General features: G+C 39.2%; 1 protein-coding gene across 2 annotated transcripts in view; it reads left to right on the top strand.

The window, feature by feature from the left end:
• PELI2 (pellino E3 ubiquitin protein ligase family member 2) overlaps positions 1–14080 on the top strand; it is a 207435-nt gene that overhangs the window by 36172 nt on the left and 157183 nt on the right. The window lies entirely within an intron of this gene.

Genomic DNA, 14080 nt, shown 5'->3' with positions numbered 1-14080 from the left:
TTACATGAACTCGATACCTCAACCATTGGAATATACTCTTCAGCTAGGACTTAGTGTTCTGGTTTTCACCCCAGCTCTGCCACCTCTTAGCTCTGTGATGGTGGACACATTGCTTAAGCAGTGCCTCAGTTTCTCTTCTATTGGGTGAGGATATTAATAGCCCCCTTCCCCATAGGTTTAAGTTTAAATGAGTTTTTATAGGTAAAGTGCTTAGAACAGTGCCAAGAAAACCAATAAGTTAGTTATCTGGACTAAATGAGAACTAAGTTATTAAGTAACAAATTACTAAGAGTTAATTTAAGAAAACAAAGCAAGTTTTGGGCTGTAACAAAATGTGGTTAAGTTCCTCTAACATCTCCAAAATATTCCTGTATAACATGGCTGGAATATAATGTCTTCTCTCATGGAATAGCCCAACACTGAGCAGTCCATGGTTGCTGTAGGACACAGGGCCGCTCAGAAGCCTGTTCCTTCCATGTATTCTCAAGGAGTTGGTCTCACCTAGTACAAGCTGTCCTATCTCCCATCTGTGTGCCAGCCCTCAGGAAAGGGAAAATCAGGAAGCAGTTTCAGCTTTAAGGAGAAGAACCAGAAGTTGTAGTTCCTATTCCATCATCTCAGTCACATGACCACACCTAGCTGCAGGGGAACCTGAGGGTGATTCCTGCAGGTGGACTGATCAGAGTCCCAGCTCTGCCACTGAATGGCCGTGAGACTTCAGGGAAGTTGCTTAAGCTCTGTGCCCATTTTCTTGTCTTTAAAATGGGAAATAGGAATACCTGCCCCAGGGTTATGGTGAGATATTAGGCCATTATGTTAATGCATGTAAGGCATTCAGGACAGGGCCTGGCACAGAGGAAGCATTATGTACATGTCAGTGACTGTGACTTCTGTTTTACTGAAAGGAGGAAGAGAGAATAACTGTTGGGGGACAGTGAATAGTCTCTTCCATGGGAGGTAAACCAGAGACTGGGCTCCCTGGCCTGCCTCAATACCTGATATTGCTGGGTGGCCAGAGCGTTACTGTAATTACTGTCCATTCCTTAGATTTCTAAGCTCCTGCTTGGCCTTGTTTTGGCTTCCTTTGGGTCACTGTGAGAAATGTTTAGGAGCTGTTTGTGGCTTTGACCTCTCAATTTTACATTTGTAGCTTTTCCTTCACTGTGGCTTGTCATTAATATACCAAAGAAGTAAAGGAAACATTCTAACTATGTAAACTTATTCATTCTTAGAGCTGTAATAGTAAAAAGATGGCTGTAAAATCAAGTTCATTTATTAAAGTTGATTCAGTTATGTCAGTTAGAAAATGTCTGTTAATGGGAAAGGCAATATGCAGTCCAATTACTTCTAACTCTGTTTTCTTCAAGATATCATCCCATGTTTTTATAGTAACTGGGCTGCTTGGTATGTATACACACCTATGTTACCAGTTCCCAGAGTCTGCTTAGAACATGACTACAGGAGATGGTTATGCATGTACCATGATAGTAGCATATTAGGTCAAATAAATTTGGGAAATACAGCATGCTGTGTCTTCCACTTTGAAATTCATAGAGCATATTAGCGTATTAAAAACTGTGAGAAGGATAAGAGCAGAAAAGCCTGCTTAGTTTACTTGACAAACTCATTTGAAAATGAGCCTTTTAATTTATAGGTTTGTTTTTGTGTAGTGCTTCTGTAACTATTCTGGAAAATAGGTTCTGTATATACCGATGTTAGCAGTATGAAGAATCCTGACCTGCCTCAAAGTTTAATACGTATCATATCAGGCTGCTAATACTGTTGAGTTGCCTGCAGTTCCTCCTGACTCCTGTCATCGGAGTCACACTGCAAATATATAACCTAATGTTCTGTTCATTGGGGGAAAGTATCAGGAGGATGGGCACGTGTCAGAAGTGAAGGTCAGACATTGCCGGAGTCACGGTGCTGAGAGAACTCTTTCCTTAGAAATGAATCCAGTCACAGATTTTTCAGAGTTAAAAAACTTCAAAAGCTCATTTTTTAGGCCATAGAAACCATTTTTTGTGCTCTAATGATAAACCACATGAGTTAAACATTTGCTGAAGATTCCTCACAAAAGAATTAAGTAAATTTATGTCAGGAATAGCTGTCTTAGAAGAAATAGAAAACTTGAGAATTTTTTAAAACTTAGGAAGTACAAGAATGATAGATGCAAAGAGTTTTTTTTTTTTTTTTTTGGTAGAGTAACAGCTTCAAATTCTACTTGTGAGTCGGATAATTCATACATAAATGATATTTGTGAATGTAGCCATTTAACAATTGATATACATTGTGGCTTTCTATGGAGGATAAATTTAAATCCTTCTCCCATCCTCAGGAATATTTTATTGTTTCATTGATTTTTATTTCTGGGTCTTGTTTCAGATCTAAATTGATTAATACTGTACAATTTCAATAGAAATTGAAATAATGATGCTACCTTATTTAATGAATATATGCTTTTTAAAACATTCTGCCTTAACATATGCTCAACATAAACATTTAGAAGATATGTGATTTAATTATTTTTCTGTGATTACACTGTTTAGTAGTAATCACTCTTAATATTTTGGTGTATTTTTCCTAAAGATATTAAATATATGGAACATACTAGACATTATACCATATGTACAATTTGTACTCTGGTCTTTTCAATCTGTTTTCATTGCTAATAAGTAACTGTGATAAATAGGATTTCATGTAGAATTGCATGATCTACTTAATCCATTATTATTGAACCTTTAGGCTATTTTCAGGGTTTATTTTTTGCCATTTTAAATAATGACATAATTAACATCTTTATGAATAAAATTTGACTTGGCATTTCAAAATTATGTTCTGATGATAGATTCCTCAAATTAGAATTACTAAGTCAAAGAACATGAATACTTTTATGAGGGTGTTCATACAGGTTGCTAAATTATTTTACAGAAGATTGTACCAATTAACATTCTCACCAGCAGTGTATTAGAGTTCTGTGTTATATTAACATTTGGGGATTTATTGGCAAACAGTGAAATGTTTAATTTGCATCTTTTTGATTACTGATGAAATTGAACATTTTAAACATATCAGCCACTGGTTGTTTTTTTTTCTCAATTTTCTATTTATGTTGTTTGCCGGGTTTTCTATTGTGTATCTATGGCTGGCTGTCATTTACCTATTAAAAGTATTAAGCTTCTGTCATATTACTTCCAGGGTTTTTTCTAGCTTTGGATATGTGATTTAATAATTTTTGATATGCAGAAGTCCAGATTTTCACATATTTAAGAATACCAATCTTTTTCTTAGTATTTTTTTTCCACTGTATTGAATTTTAGAACATTACTGATTGAGGGATATAATAATCAACTATGTTTTCTTCTTTAGTTTTATGTCTTCACATCAATTTTGATTATTTTAGAGTTTTGTGGTGGAATATGAGATGCAGCTCTAAACAGTTTTTTTCGAAGTAGCAAGTTGGTTTCTGTACACAACTGATTTGAATAATCTTATTTCTTTCCCATTGATGGTATGGTCCTTTTCTTCATATTATATTACTTATATAGTCAGAGTCTGTTTCTGGAATACATCTTTTCCATTGGTTTGTGGTTTTTGTTCTGAAGAAATACATTGTTCTAATTACTATAGCAGTAACACTGTTTGATATCTTTCCTACAGGTAATCTCATTTCTAATTTGATGTTTTTGATTAGGTTAAGGCTTCTAGAACTGTTCAGTAAAAAATGTAATAATGAGCACCCTTGTTGTGTTACTGATTTTTAATACAAATGCTTTTATTGTTTTTATCTTCTGATAATTATGGGAAGGAAATAGTCTTAGCTCTTAAAATCCGGAATAGACAAAGAATTTTATCAAATGCTTTTTCAATGTCTGTATTAAATCTGAATTTAGAAGTTGTTTATAAAGTGAATTTTTATGTGTGAATCATACTTCTCTAGAACATAGTGATGCAAATTCCAAAATATGTCCCTAGAGAAAATGCTTCATCCTCAAGCAAAATATATGTTTTCCCTTAAAAGGCAGTTGGCCATTTCTTAAGTACCAAAAAAACATCTTCAAGTAAAGATATGGAGTTTGAGAATATCATCTAACCTTGGTGTTATTTCAAGGAACTTAATTAGAAACAGAGACTAAAAACTGTCAAATTTTAGAATTTCTGAGAACAAAATCCCTAGGACTCAGGATCCTACTACCAGCTGGCTCAAAGATGCCTCTTGATTGGACTTCCTTAACTATCTAGCCCAGTACCATCCAGCCGAACTTCTTGTGATGATGGAAAGGTCTGTAGCTCTGATGTCCAGTACGGTAGTCACTGGCCACATGTGGTGATTGAGCACTTGAAATTGTGGGTAGCATGAACTAAATTTTTAATTTTATTCAGTTATAATTAAAATTTAATCACACATGGCTAGTGGCTACTACATTGGATAATGCATGGTATATTCTATATAATGAATCAGTATGTATCTAAGGTTATTTGTAGCTGTCAAACTGTGCCTCTCTGAATATGGCTAGAAATTTCTTAATCTTTTTATATTTTAATAATTCGTAAATTGGGGGATTTGGGGGAAAAACTTCTGATGTGTGCAGATTCATGAATTCTTGATAAGATTCTCCCTGTATTCAGATTATGTATATGGCTGTTGACTGACTCCTATTACCCATTAAAAACAATGTACTTGTGGTGATTGGCAAATTAATGTATTTTCATGATGCATATGAGGTGTTTTTTTTTCCCTGGTGGTTCTAATGCTTCAAACCAAAATTAACTTCAAGATAATATGCTTTGTAGCACTGAAGGGTTAGTTGTTACAAAAATCATTTACTACAGAGAGGCTCAGAAGCCTCCTTGGGTAATTGGCTTGATTCAACTGCTACTTTGCTGTTATAAAATGTGCTTATAGAGTGATTTCATTTTTTGAGATAAACTTGATTTATACACACTTTTATTTCCAATATTTTCTATTCTTTTGCTTCAGCTATTCCAGAAGGAGAAAAATGTTTAGAAAAATTACATGAAAGGGGGTGAATCTAGGTAGCATAAATATGCATGACATACAGCTACAAATGGCTTTGATTTGTAGTTCTTTCAAAAGTATTTATATTTGGTATAAAATCACTCCCCACCCCAAATTCTATTATGGGTAACTGAATAAAGCTAGTGTGTTCTACAACAAATTGTGTTGAGAACTTAACTGCTGTTGTATGCAACAATTATCACTTTAGCAAGTAATGTGTGTGGCATTGCTGTATAAGGATAAAAAGTTGGATTTGCTTTTTCTAGCATGTCTATATTTTTAGGAATTTCTAAAAATTCCCTATGCATACTCTAAAACTTTAAGGTTAACACTAGTAAAGCATATATCAGTGTGATTCTTTTAGCAGAGTCGTCAGAGGCATGCCATGAAATTTTAAAAAAAGAGGAAATCATTATTTTGGTAGTTAGGAGTAGTTATCGTGGTACAGAAGAAATTCCAGTGTTTCAGTTTTTGGCTTTCATTCTTAGACTTTGGGTCAGTAGTCAAATTTCTTTGTACCATCAAGTTCTTTATTTAAAATGTCCATAGCTTAGTGTATATAAGATGATGGGCCTAATGCTAGTTTAAGATGCTTCTTTTTTAGACAAGCTTTGAGGTGCTCACTTTTTAGAGGACACTTACTATAGTAGAAATTGTATGTAAACAGATTTAAAAGAATCAGTGCTTTGCTAATTAGTAATTTTATCCTAATTCTTTTGTCTAAATTTGATTTTTAGAGATTAAGACCTTTGTATACACACATTATGTAGCTTATTTGATAGACCGCAGATTGCAACTGACATAATGACTTACTGAAAAGAAAAAATAAGACATACAATTTGATTTCATCATCCTCTTTAAGAAGTATGCATTTAAAAAAACCATCTCTCATAGCCATTTAAAAAGAATACATTTGGAATTCTAATCTTAGACTTCTTCCTTCAGAATGAAAGTCTATTTATATGAAAGACTTTTGGGCATTTATTTAATATATTTTTTGTCTTCAGACCAAAGTCTTTAGGTACTAAAGAAACTACTTAATTTGCTTTTGAAATTCAGAGTATCATTTAATTCTTGCCACATAATTTGTATAACAAATCATCCCCAAACTCAGTGACTTAAACAGCAGTCATTTATTCTCATTAACCTGTGGGTACGCTGAGGTGGCTTCACTCTGGGATGTGATGAGTGGCTTTTATTTGTGTTTTATTTATGTGGTTGGATCTCCTCCAGGTATCTCTCATCCTCCTTGGCAGATCACCCTCCTTGGCAGGCTGCTGGGACATATTCTTCCTGTGGCTGTGGCAGACGTACCAGAGGATAATCCCAACTGCCAAGCACATTTGAAGCTCCTGCTTATGTCACATTTGTTAACATCTCATTGGCCAAAGCAGGTCACATGGCCCAACATAGAGTCCAGGGTGACGAAGATACCTGGAGCTACAAAGTCACGGCAAAGGACATGTTTCAAGGAGTAAGGAATCGGAACTGATATTTCAGTCTACCACTTAACAATTTATGAACTTAACATCTTAGTTTAGGTGATGAGAGGCTAAAATAAACAATGTTACAGTGATTGAAGGAGTATGTGGATATAGTCTGCTTTTCAAAATTATTGGTGAAACACGAAAAGCATGGAATGAATATAAGGTAGTACTAATTTAAGAAGATATGAGAAATCTTCATCTGGTTGTTCATGAATTGTGCTATTGGAGACAATGGCAAAGTAAAAGTAGCCTTTAATGTTTTAAAAGTAAGAAATACCTTCCCTATTCCTGGTGCTTAGCATATCTTTAGGCATTATTGAAAAATGCTCTGCTCTTGGACCTCCCACAATGCTCAAAAGTCAAAGATTCAGTACAGTAAAGAACTTAATCTTATGTGACTCAGTGACAAGACTGAAGTCGAAAAGGGAAGAGAAAGATGGCAAAGAAGCAAATGGCTAAATATTCGATAATGTTCTTTTCATAAACATTCCCTTTGTTTCTTAGGTAAACTGGATTTGCTTTGCATGTTCTTTTCTTTTGTATGGCCTGGTTGGAGGAAGATCAGGTAGGGAAGCATAACCCTCCGAGTCAATGGGAAGTGAATAGATGTAGGAAAGAACAGAGTTGATTGTCCAGGGGTGAGTGTAGGTGTGGTGCTAACGAGGCTGGGGTCTGCTCCTGAGCTAGATGGCTTTGCCCCACTTCCAACACCACAGGGCACCAGAATCTAAACTGTAGAACCTTATGCCTTCTTCCTACTTTACGGGGAAAAGTGAGGTTCTGAGAGGTCCAGAGACTAGTTAGAGTCTTACGGCACTGGATGCAGAGCTGGGATACAGTCTTGCTCTTACCTTCACACTATACCTTTTGCTGCAGGGGGCCTGGATGAGAGTGGGTAGTGGTGTATGAATGCTGGATGAACAGCTTAAAACCTACTTATGTGGGGGCAATACTGTGTTTCTATGTTAAAAACTTTTTTTTTTTTTTTTTAATATTTAGCCTTGGGAAATATTTTGAGATTTGGGAGCTAAAAAACCTCAAGATAAGAAAAAGGCAACCTAACAGTATAACTGTCACATCTCAAGTGCCATAAAGACTGGGGAGTCTTTTGGAACTGTAGCAGGATATAGAAGCCAGTAGATAAAATAACAGCCACAACTTTTACCCTTCTGAGATGGGATGCTGCTGTTTCCATTGGATGAAATGCCTTCTGTGTCCATATTGAATTGAAATGTTTGAAAGACGTTTGGGAGTCTCTCTTTAAAATTGAATTTGTAACTCTGTTGCTATCTTTGCAGCTGAGGACACAGACTCACTTAGGTAAGGTTGCCACACAGAGTAGGAAAAGAATTGGAGCTAGAATTCCAGACTTTTGGCTTCCACACCATTATCATTATTTCCACACTAACATTGTGACTGTTCTATAGAGTCCTTCCTCATTTTAGGGTACTGTGTGGAGGTGAAGAGGGTATACAAAGAAATGGGAAACTTCTCATAGAGCATCCAATCCAAATGGTATAAGATAAACAAAATTAATCTGTGTTGTCACGGTCTGGTATGAAGACCATTAAGGTTTCATGACTCAAGTTGCATGTGTAGGGCTTGCCAAGACATGTCACCATTTCCTAATTCAAAATTTACTATTCTGTTTTCTGACTCAGTTTAATTAGCATTTATCACTGTCATTTTATAACTGTTACCTGGTCTGTCTTCTCTACCTGATTGAGTCTGTCAGGAGACAAGATTTTTTTGTATTCGTAACCCCTTAGCACTGAGTCCTGGGGCCTAACCTACCCCATGCATCTCATTTGATGCATTCTTGAGCAAATATATATATATTCTCATATTCAATAGTTCTTAAGGAGTTTCTTGGAGCAAAGACCATTTTCAACCAGAAATGGAGCATTGAGCATTTTCATTTGAAGGCCCTGCCCAGGAAGATTCTCTGATGTTTAAAAAGCTGCAGCATGTTATCATAGAGGATGAACTGTTATGGTGCTGCCATAATTAGTTCTCTGGCTAGAAATGAAAGTCTGTTTTATGAGTCTATACAACATGTAGCATTTGTTAGACACTGAGGAATAAACACTGCTGGGTCCCTGGGCTTAATATATAAAGCTCATTCAGGCCAGGCAAATCCAGATGCATATGACAGTTTAAATAATGAGCTGGGACTGTAATAACATAAAGCTGCTGTCAGGCCCATACTGGTTTACATGCATTTTCTTAGAGATGTAGTAGCGGACTCACTATGGTAGTGAGTGTGTGCTTTGTCCTGACAGGTGCCAAGCTGCAGGGGTGTTATCAGACTCTGTGCCCTCCATGCCTTGATGTCTCCTGTTTCTAGTGTCACTGTTCATCCTATGGTTAGTGATTGCTTGTGATTCATCTGTGCCAGTGACAGAGATGTTGCTTTCGAGGGAGGACAGAGCCTTCAGTCTGTGGTAAGAAGCCAGGCTGCCTCTGGGATGTGATCATTGGATGCTCAGGACACCTGCTTTTGGGGAGCCTGCCTTCTCTTCCCCCTTCCCACGTGGGTGCTGCTCTGTGAGTTCAGGCTAGTTAGATCAAATGTGCTGCTTCCAAAATGTGACTGGGAGCCCCTGACACCCTCTTTCCTGTAGAAAATTCTTTTTGACAAATCCGTTTTGAGGTGGCAGGTCTCAAGACTGTCTTTGTGTTGTATGACAGAAAATGCCTTGAACTTAAGAATTGTTGGTGCTTTCTACTGGAGAGTTTGATTTTTGGAGTTGGACAAAACCAGGTGTGGATTCATGTCCTGTCTGCCCTTTCCTCGTCATGCAAGTTTTTGTGTTCCAGCCATTCAAGCCTTCAATCCACTAGGCATCATATGCCTACCTTACAATGTTTTTTTGCACATAGTAAGTGCACAGCAAATGCTATTAAAAAAGACATTAATATGTGAACTCTGAATTTTAAGCCAAGAACAGTCCTTTATTATTTTGAGGTTTCTTGCAAATGAATGATAAACCTGTGTAACCTCCAAAACACTTTTCTGTTAACTATTTGTTTTGCATATATGAAGAGTTAAATTTTTATCATGTGCTTACTAAATAAGTGGATATTTTTAAGTCTCTGGAATTTTTTTTTTACAGAACTTGAAAGGCAACTTACAGGTTTGACTCAAACTACAACTACTTTCTGTTTATCAGTTGAAACAGGTGTGTCAGCAGCACTTGGAAATTTTATTTCTACCAATTTAGTGACTGAAAAGCTTGCCAGGCCAGGGACCGTTCTGACCTTCTTTCATGGAATAATTACTTTTTGCCTTTGTAAGCAGAATTTCATTTTTATGTCTGGGCCCCACTCCACTATACAAAAGATAGTCCTCCTGTCCTGTCATGTAGTCAGCTTGCAGGGTTTCAATGCCTGCCGTGTGCCCCCGCACTGTGCCTGGTGCTGGCAATGGGTGTCATGTTCCCTAGGGGGAAGAGTGGCCACATGGGGAGATGGGGAGGGCAAGGGGAAGATTCTGGGATGATGCTCAGGAGGAGGTGACCATGTCTGACTTAGATTAGGAAGAGGGAGGCTGTGTTGAAGGGTTGGGGCTTGTCCTAGGCATTCTGTTCCTGTGTAACCAACTATCCTAAACTTAGTGGCTTGAAATAATTACCATTTTATTTATTGCATGATTCTGTGGTCAGGGGTTTGGGCAGTATTCAGCTGGGCAATTCTTCCCCATATGGTATCAGCTGAGATCATTTGGTGGTAGTCAGCTGATGGATGGATTGGTCTGGATGGTCCAAGATGGCTTCACTCACATGACAGGTGTCTTAACGGGCTGGTTAGAAGACTGGGCTCAGCTGGGACTGCTGACTGGAGTGCCTGCATGTGTCTTCCCCAGTATGGTGGTCCCAGGTTTCTTACATGGATGCTCAAGGCTTGCAAGGCTTGCAGTCAGAAGCTGTCAGGCCCTTTCAGACCTGCCTACGAAGGTCTCAGAACATTACTTCCTCCACATTCTGTTGGTTAACTAGACGCTTAAGGACAGCCTGGGTTTAGAGAGAAGGTAATTAAACTCAGCTGTCAGTGGGAGAAGTAATGGGAATTTGTGGCCACCTCTAGTCTAGCACACTGTGTCCTTGATAGGAGAGCACAGGGAGACGTGCAGGGGAGAATGTTGGATAGGGTGGTGGGTGCGTGACAAGTGACTTGTATTTGTAGATGTGGATGCAAAGATCAAATAAATGATAGTGGATTGAAGCATCAGCAAGTGTTGGAAGTGGGGACAGTGGAGTGGAGTACCCTTTCACGATTTTTGGCCCTGAGAAGATAGGAATGGAGACTGAGTGAGACTGGGGGGTTGTGGGGGTGAGGTGGGGTGGGGTGGGGGTTGCTTGTTCTCACTTTGGATGTTTGCTTTGAAGAAGGTGAGGTCACCAGTCCTGATCTTTTCCAAATCATGGTTATGCTTTTGTGTTCTATGAACTGACCTCTTAACTGATTTAACACTGCTGACATTCTCTTGTCTTTGATGATAAAACTTTCTCCTGGTCCTTCTGCCTGTGATGGCAAAGGGATTGTTTCTTTAAATGGTTGTATTTCCCTGGGTTTGTCCTTGCCGTCTTCTTTCTTCTGTACCTTTTTCTTGGGTAACCTCATTTACGCTCATGACTTCATTGGTCACACCTGTATGGTGAAGACACCCAGGTCTGTCACTTCAATTGCCTCCTACATGTCTTCCCCAGATATCCTCATAATTCCTGTTTTGCTTTTGAGTAAGGCCATCATCCTGGCCCAGGCCAGAAGCCTGTATGATGTTTTCCTTCTCTGTCCCTCCCTCTCTGCAGCCAGACAGGTCACCAGGTACTGTTGGTTTGCCTTAAAGTCCAGGGCTCAGCTGTGAGCATCCGCTGAGGCACTGTAAAGTGTGCACGCCTGGAGCCCTGTCCCAGAACTGCTGAGGCAGGAGCTCTTTAGGCCTGGGTATATGTATATTTATGAAACTTCCCTGGTGATTCTGATGTCCACGTAGCATTGAAAACAGCTGTCTACCATTTCTGTCTAATTCTCCATCTCATTTCCACCATTGCTGCTTTGTGGTATAGTTTCCTGTAGCTATTGTAACAAATTACCACAAACATGGTGGCCTACACCTGTAGATCTTACTCACAGTTGTGGAGTCTGGAATCAAGGTATCAGCAAGGCCATGTTGCCTCTGAAGTCCCCATGGGAAGGTCTTTCCTGTCCCTCTTCCTGCTTCTGGTAGCTCCAGGCATTCCTTGGTTTGCAATTGTCTAACTCCAGTCTCTGCCTTCATCTTCACATGGTCACCTCTCTCCCTGCATCTCTCTCCACTGTGTGTCACTTACAGAGATGCTTGTCATTGGATTTAGGGCCCCCAGTAATCTGGGATGATCTCATCTCCAAATTCTTAACTACATATGCAAGGACTTTTTTTATGAAGAAGGTCACAGTCACAGGTTCTGGAGTATGGACACATCTTTCTGGGGCCACCATTCAACCCCTTACCCTGTGGTTAGGATAGTTCTCCCATCTGATCATCCTGAGTCTTACCTGGATGTCCATCTTGCTCTGGGCTGCCCTAATGATTAGTTTGTATCCAGTCATGCTAGTTTAGTTCCCCATCCCCACAGGGTGAAAAGCCTTGCCCCTTATGAGTACCGGGCGGTTGTAATCTGAGCCCTGCATACCTTTTACTCTCCTAGCCTACTTCTCTTGAACTTGATGCCCTCATCGTACTGAACTACCTACGTTCCTCCTTGCCTTTGTACATACTGTTGCCCCACATCCCCCATTTAGTCTTGTTCAGATTTCAAGACAGTTTAAGCAAAGTCGGCTCCATGAGGCCTTCCCTAATGCCTCTTCCCATGTGCTTTGTGCGACTACGTGTGTCTTGTTGCATGAGTGTTTTACCTTTACACATTGTGCCTTTCTCTGCTTCTAAGCCGAGAGCTCTTAACGCAGGGACGCTGGTCTTCATCATAATAGTTCTAGCACTTAGCATTATACATATTGAATCATTGACCATGTAGCTTAACCTAATTAGCAACTTCTCATCTTGACACTGTTTTTTCCACTGTTAACCTTAATTACTGCCAGTGGGATTTTTCACTGATCATCATCTAGGTGTATTAGGTAGGCAGTCAGTACATAGCGTATTATTTGCTTAACCTGCAATATCTCTGTATCTGTGCCCAGGAAATTAAATTAAAATGTTTCTGCATATGTTAAGGTGGACATTTCTTGTTTTCATTTTTTCCCCCGTGATACTAGTTATGGCTTTGTAGTGTACAGAAACCAACCTGAGTTAGCTGAAACTAGAAAGAATTTCATGTACAAGGGTCAGAGTACATCGGGATCAATGGAAGCCTTTAAGGATCCTCTTTCCGTTTCTTTCTGTTACTAGTCTCTGTTCATCTGCTTCATTCCTTCCTTCTCTGTTTCTTCATCATGTAACATCGTGATGTCCCCACAGCTTCTGTGCTAACATTTTACAGCTCCAACTACCCACAGAGAAGGGCTGGTTGTCCCTCAGCCGCTGAGAATGTCACTGGCCAGCTTGGGCCAGGTGTCCGCCCCCAGCTGTTCAGCTCCAGGGTGGTGGTGGGGGCCCTGGCCTGGCCTTTTCATTCAGATGGGCTGAGGGGCTCACTGCAGGGAGTTAAGAGAGAGATTCCTGAGAAGGGAGTGCTGTGAGCAGATCCCTGTAAAACATCTGCCATGCTTCTCCTAGGTTAATTCCTGTTGACCAGCAGTGAAAAGCTGAGAGAAAGATGCAGCAGAGAACTGGGAAAATGTGAGGGGCACAAGAAACCTTGCCAGGTGTTGTACCAATTGCCTCTAGGCCTCAGTGATGACCATGTTCCTCTAAATTGTTTGAAATTCTGGCTTTAATTGATTCACATATGTTTCTTTTAATACAGATTATTCATTTTGATTGAAGTGATATGAAAATATATTAAAGCAAAGTGAGTTTATAATGGTTGTTTACTTACAGAGATGTGCAGTATGTACAAAGGCAATCACAAATATGTGTAAGAAAATAATGTACATCCTGATCTTGGCTCAGAAAAAAGAGGAATAAGACTTGAAATAAATTATCTCTGTGTTCTAGAGACTTTTTTATGTAGCTGACATTCCTTTGTGATGACAGTGGAAACATTAAAAACACAGCAGGAATAACTTCTGGTGATAATTTAAATCCATTGTCATACTATTGCTACCAAATTGTAAAACAAACACAAACCCCTTTGTTCCAACTTTTCCTGTTCTCTGTGGGCCTTCTGTCCTCTTTGCTGTCCTGGCCACCATGTCCTCCTTCTGTGTGTGATTAGACAAGTGGCAGAGGCAAGACTTAAGAGAAGCAGCAGCTATCAGACCCGCTGCCCCTGCCTGTGAGTGTGTAAGGCAGCCTAGGAGCAGTCATATTTACCCATGTACATTTAAAATGACTTCTTTCCCTTCAGTTCTCTTTTTCTCTTGAAAAGAACTTCTCCCAAAGGGGAGGTGGAGAGCAGTCCTGTCAGTGTGGTGACATGAGTCCACAGTCAGATCACACAGGACCCACCAATCCAGAGTTTAAGAATGC

The sequence above is a fragment of the Manis pentadactyla genome, chromosome 11, assembly GCF_030020395.1.
Source record: "Manis pentadactyla isolate mManPen7 chromosome 11, mManPen7.hap1, whole genome shotgun sequence".
NCBI classification, from domain to species: Eukaryota; Metazoa; Chordata; class Mammalia; order Pholidota; family Manidae; genus Manis; species Manis pentadactyla.
Note: the sequence above shows the minus strand (reverse complement) of the source record. Positions and strands in the feature narration are given on the sequence as shown.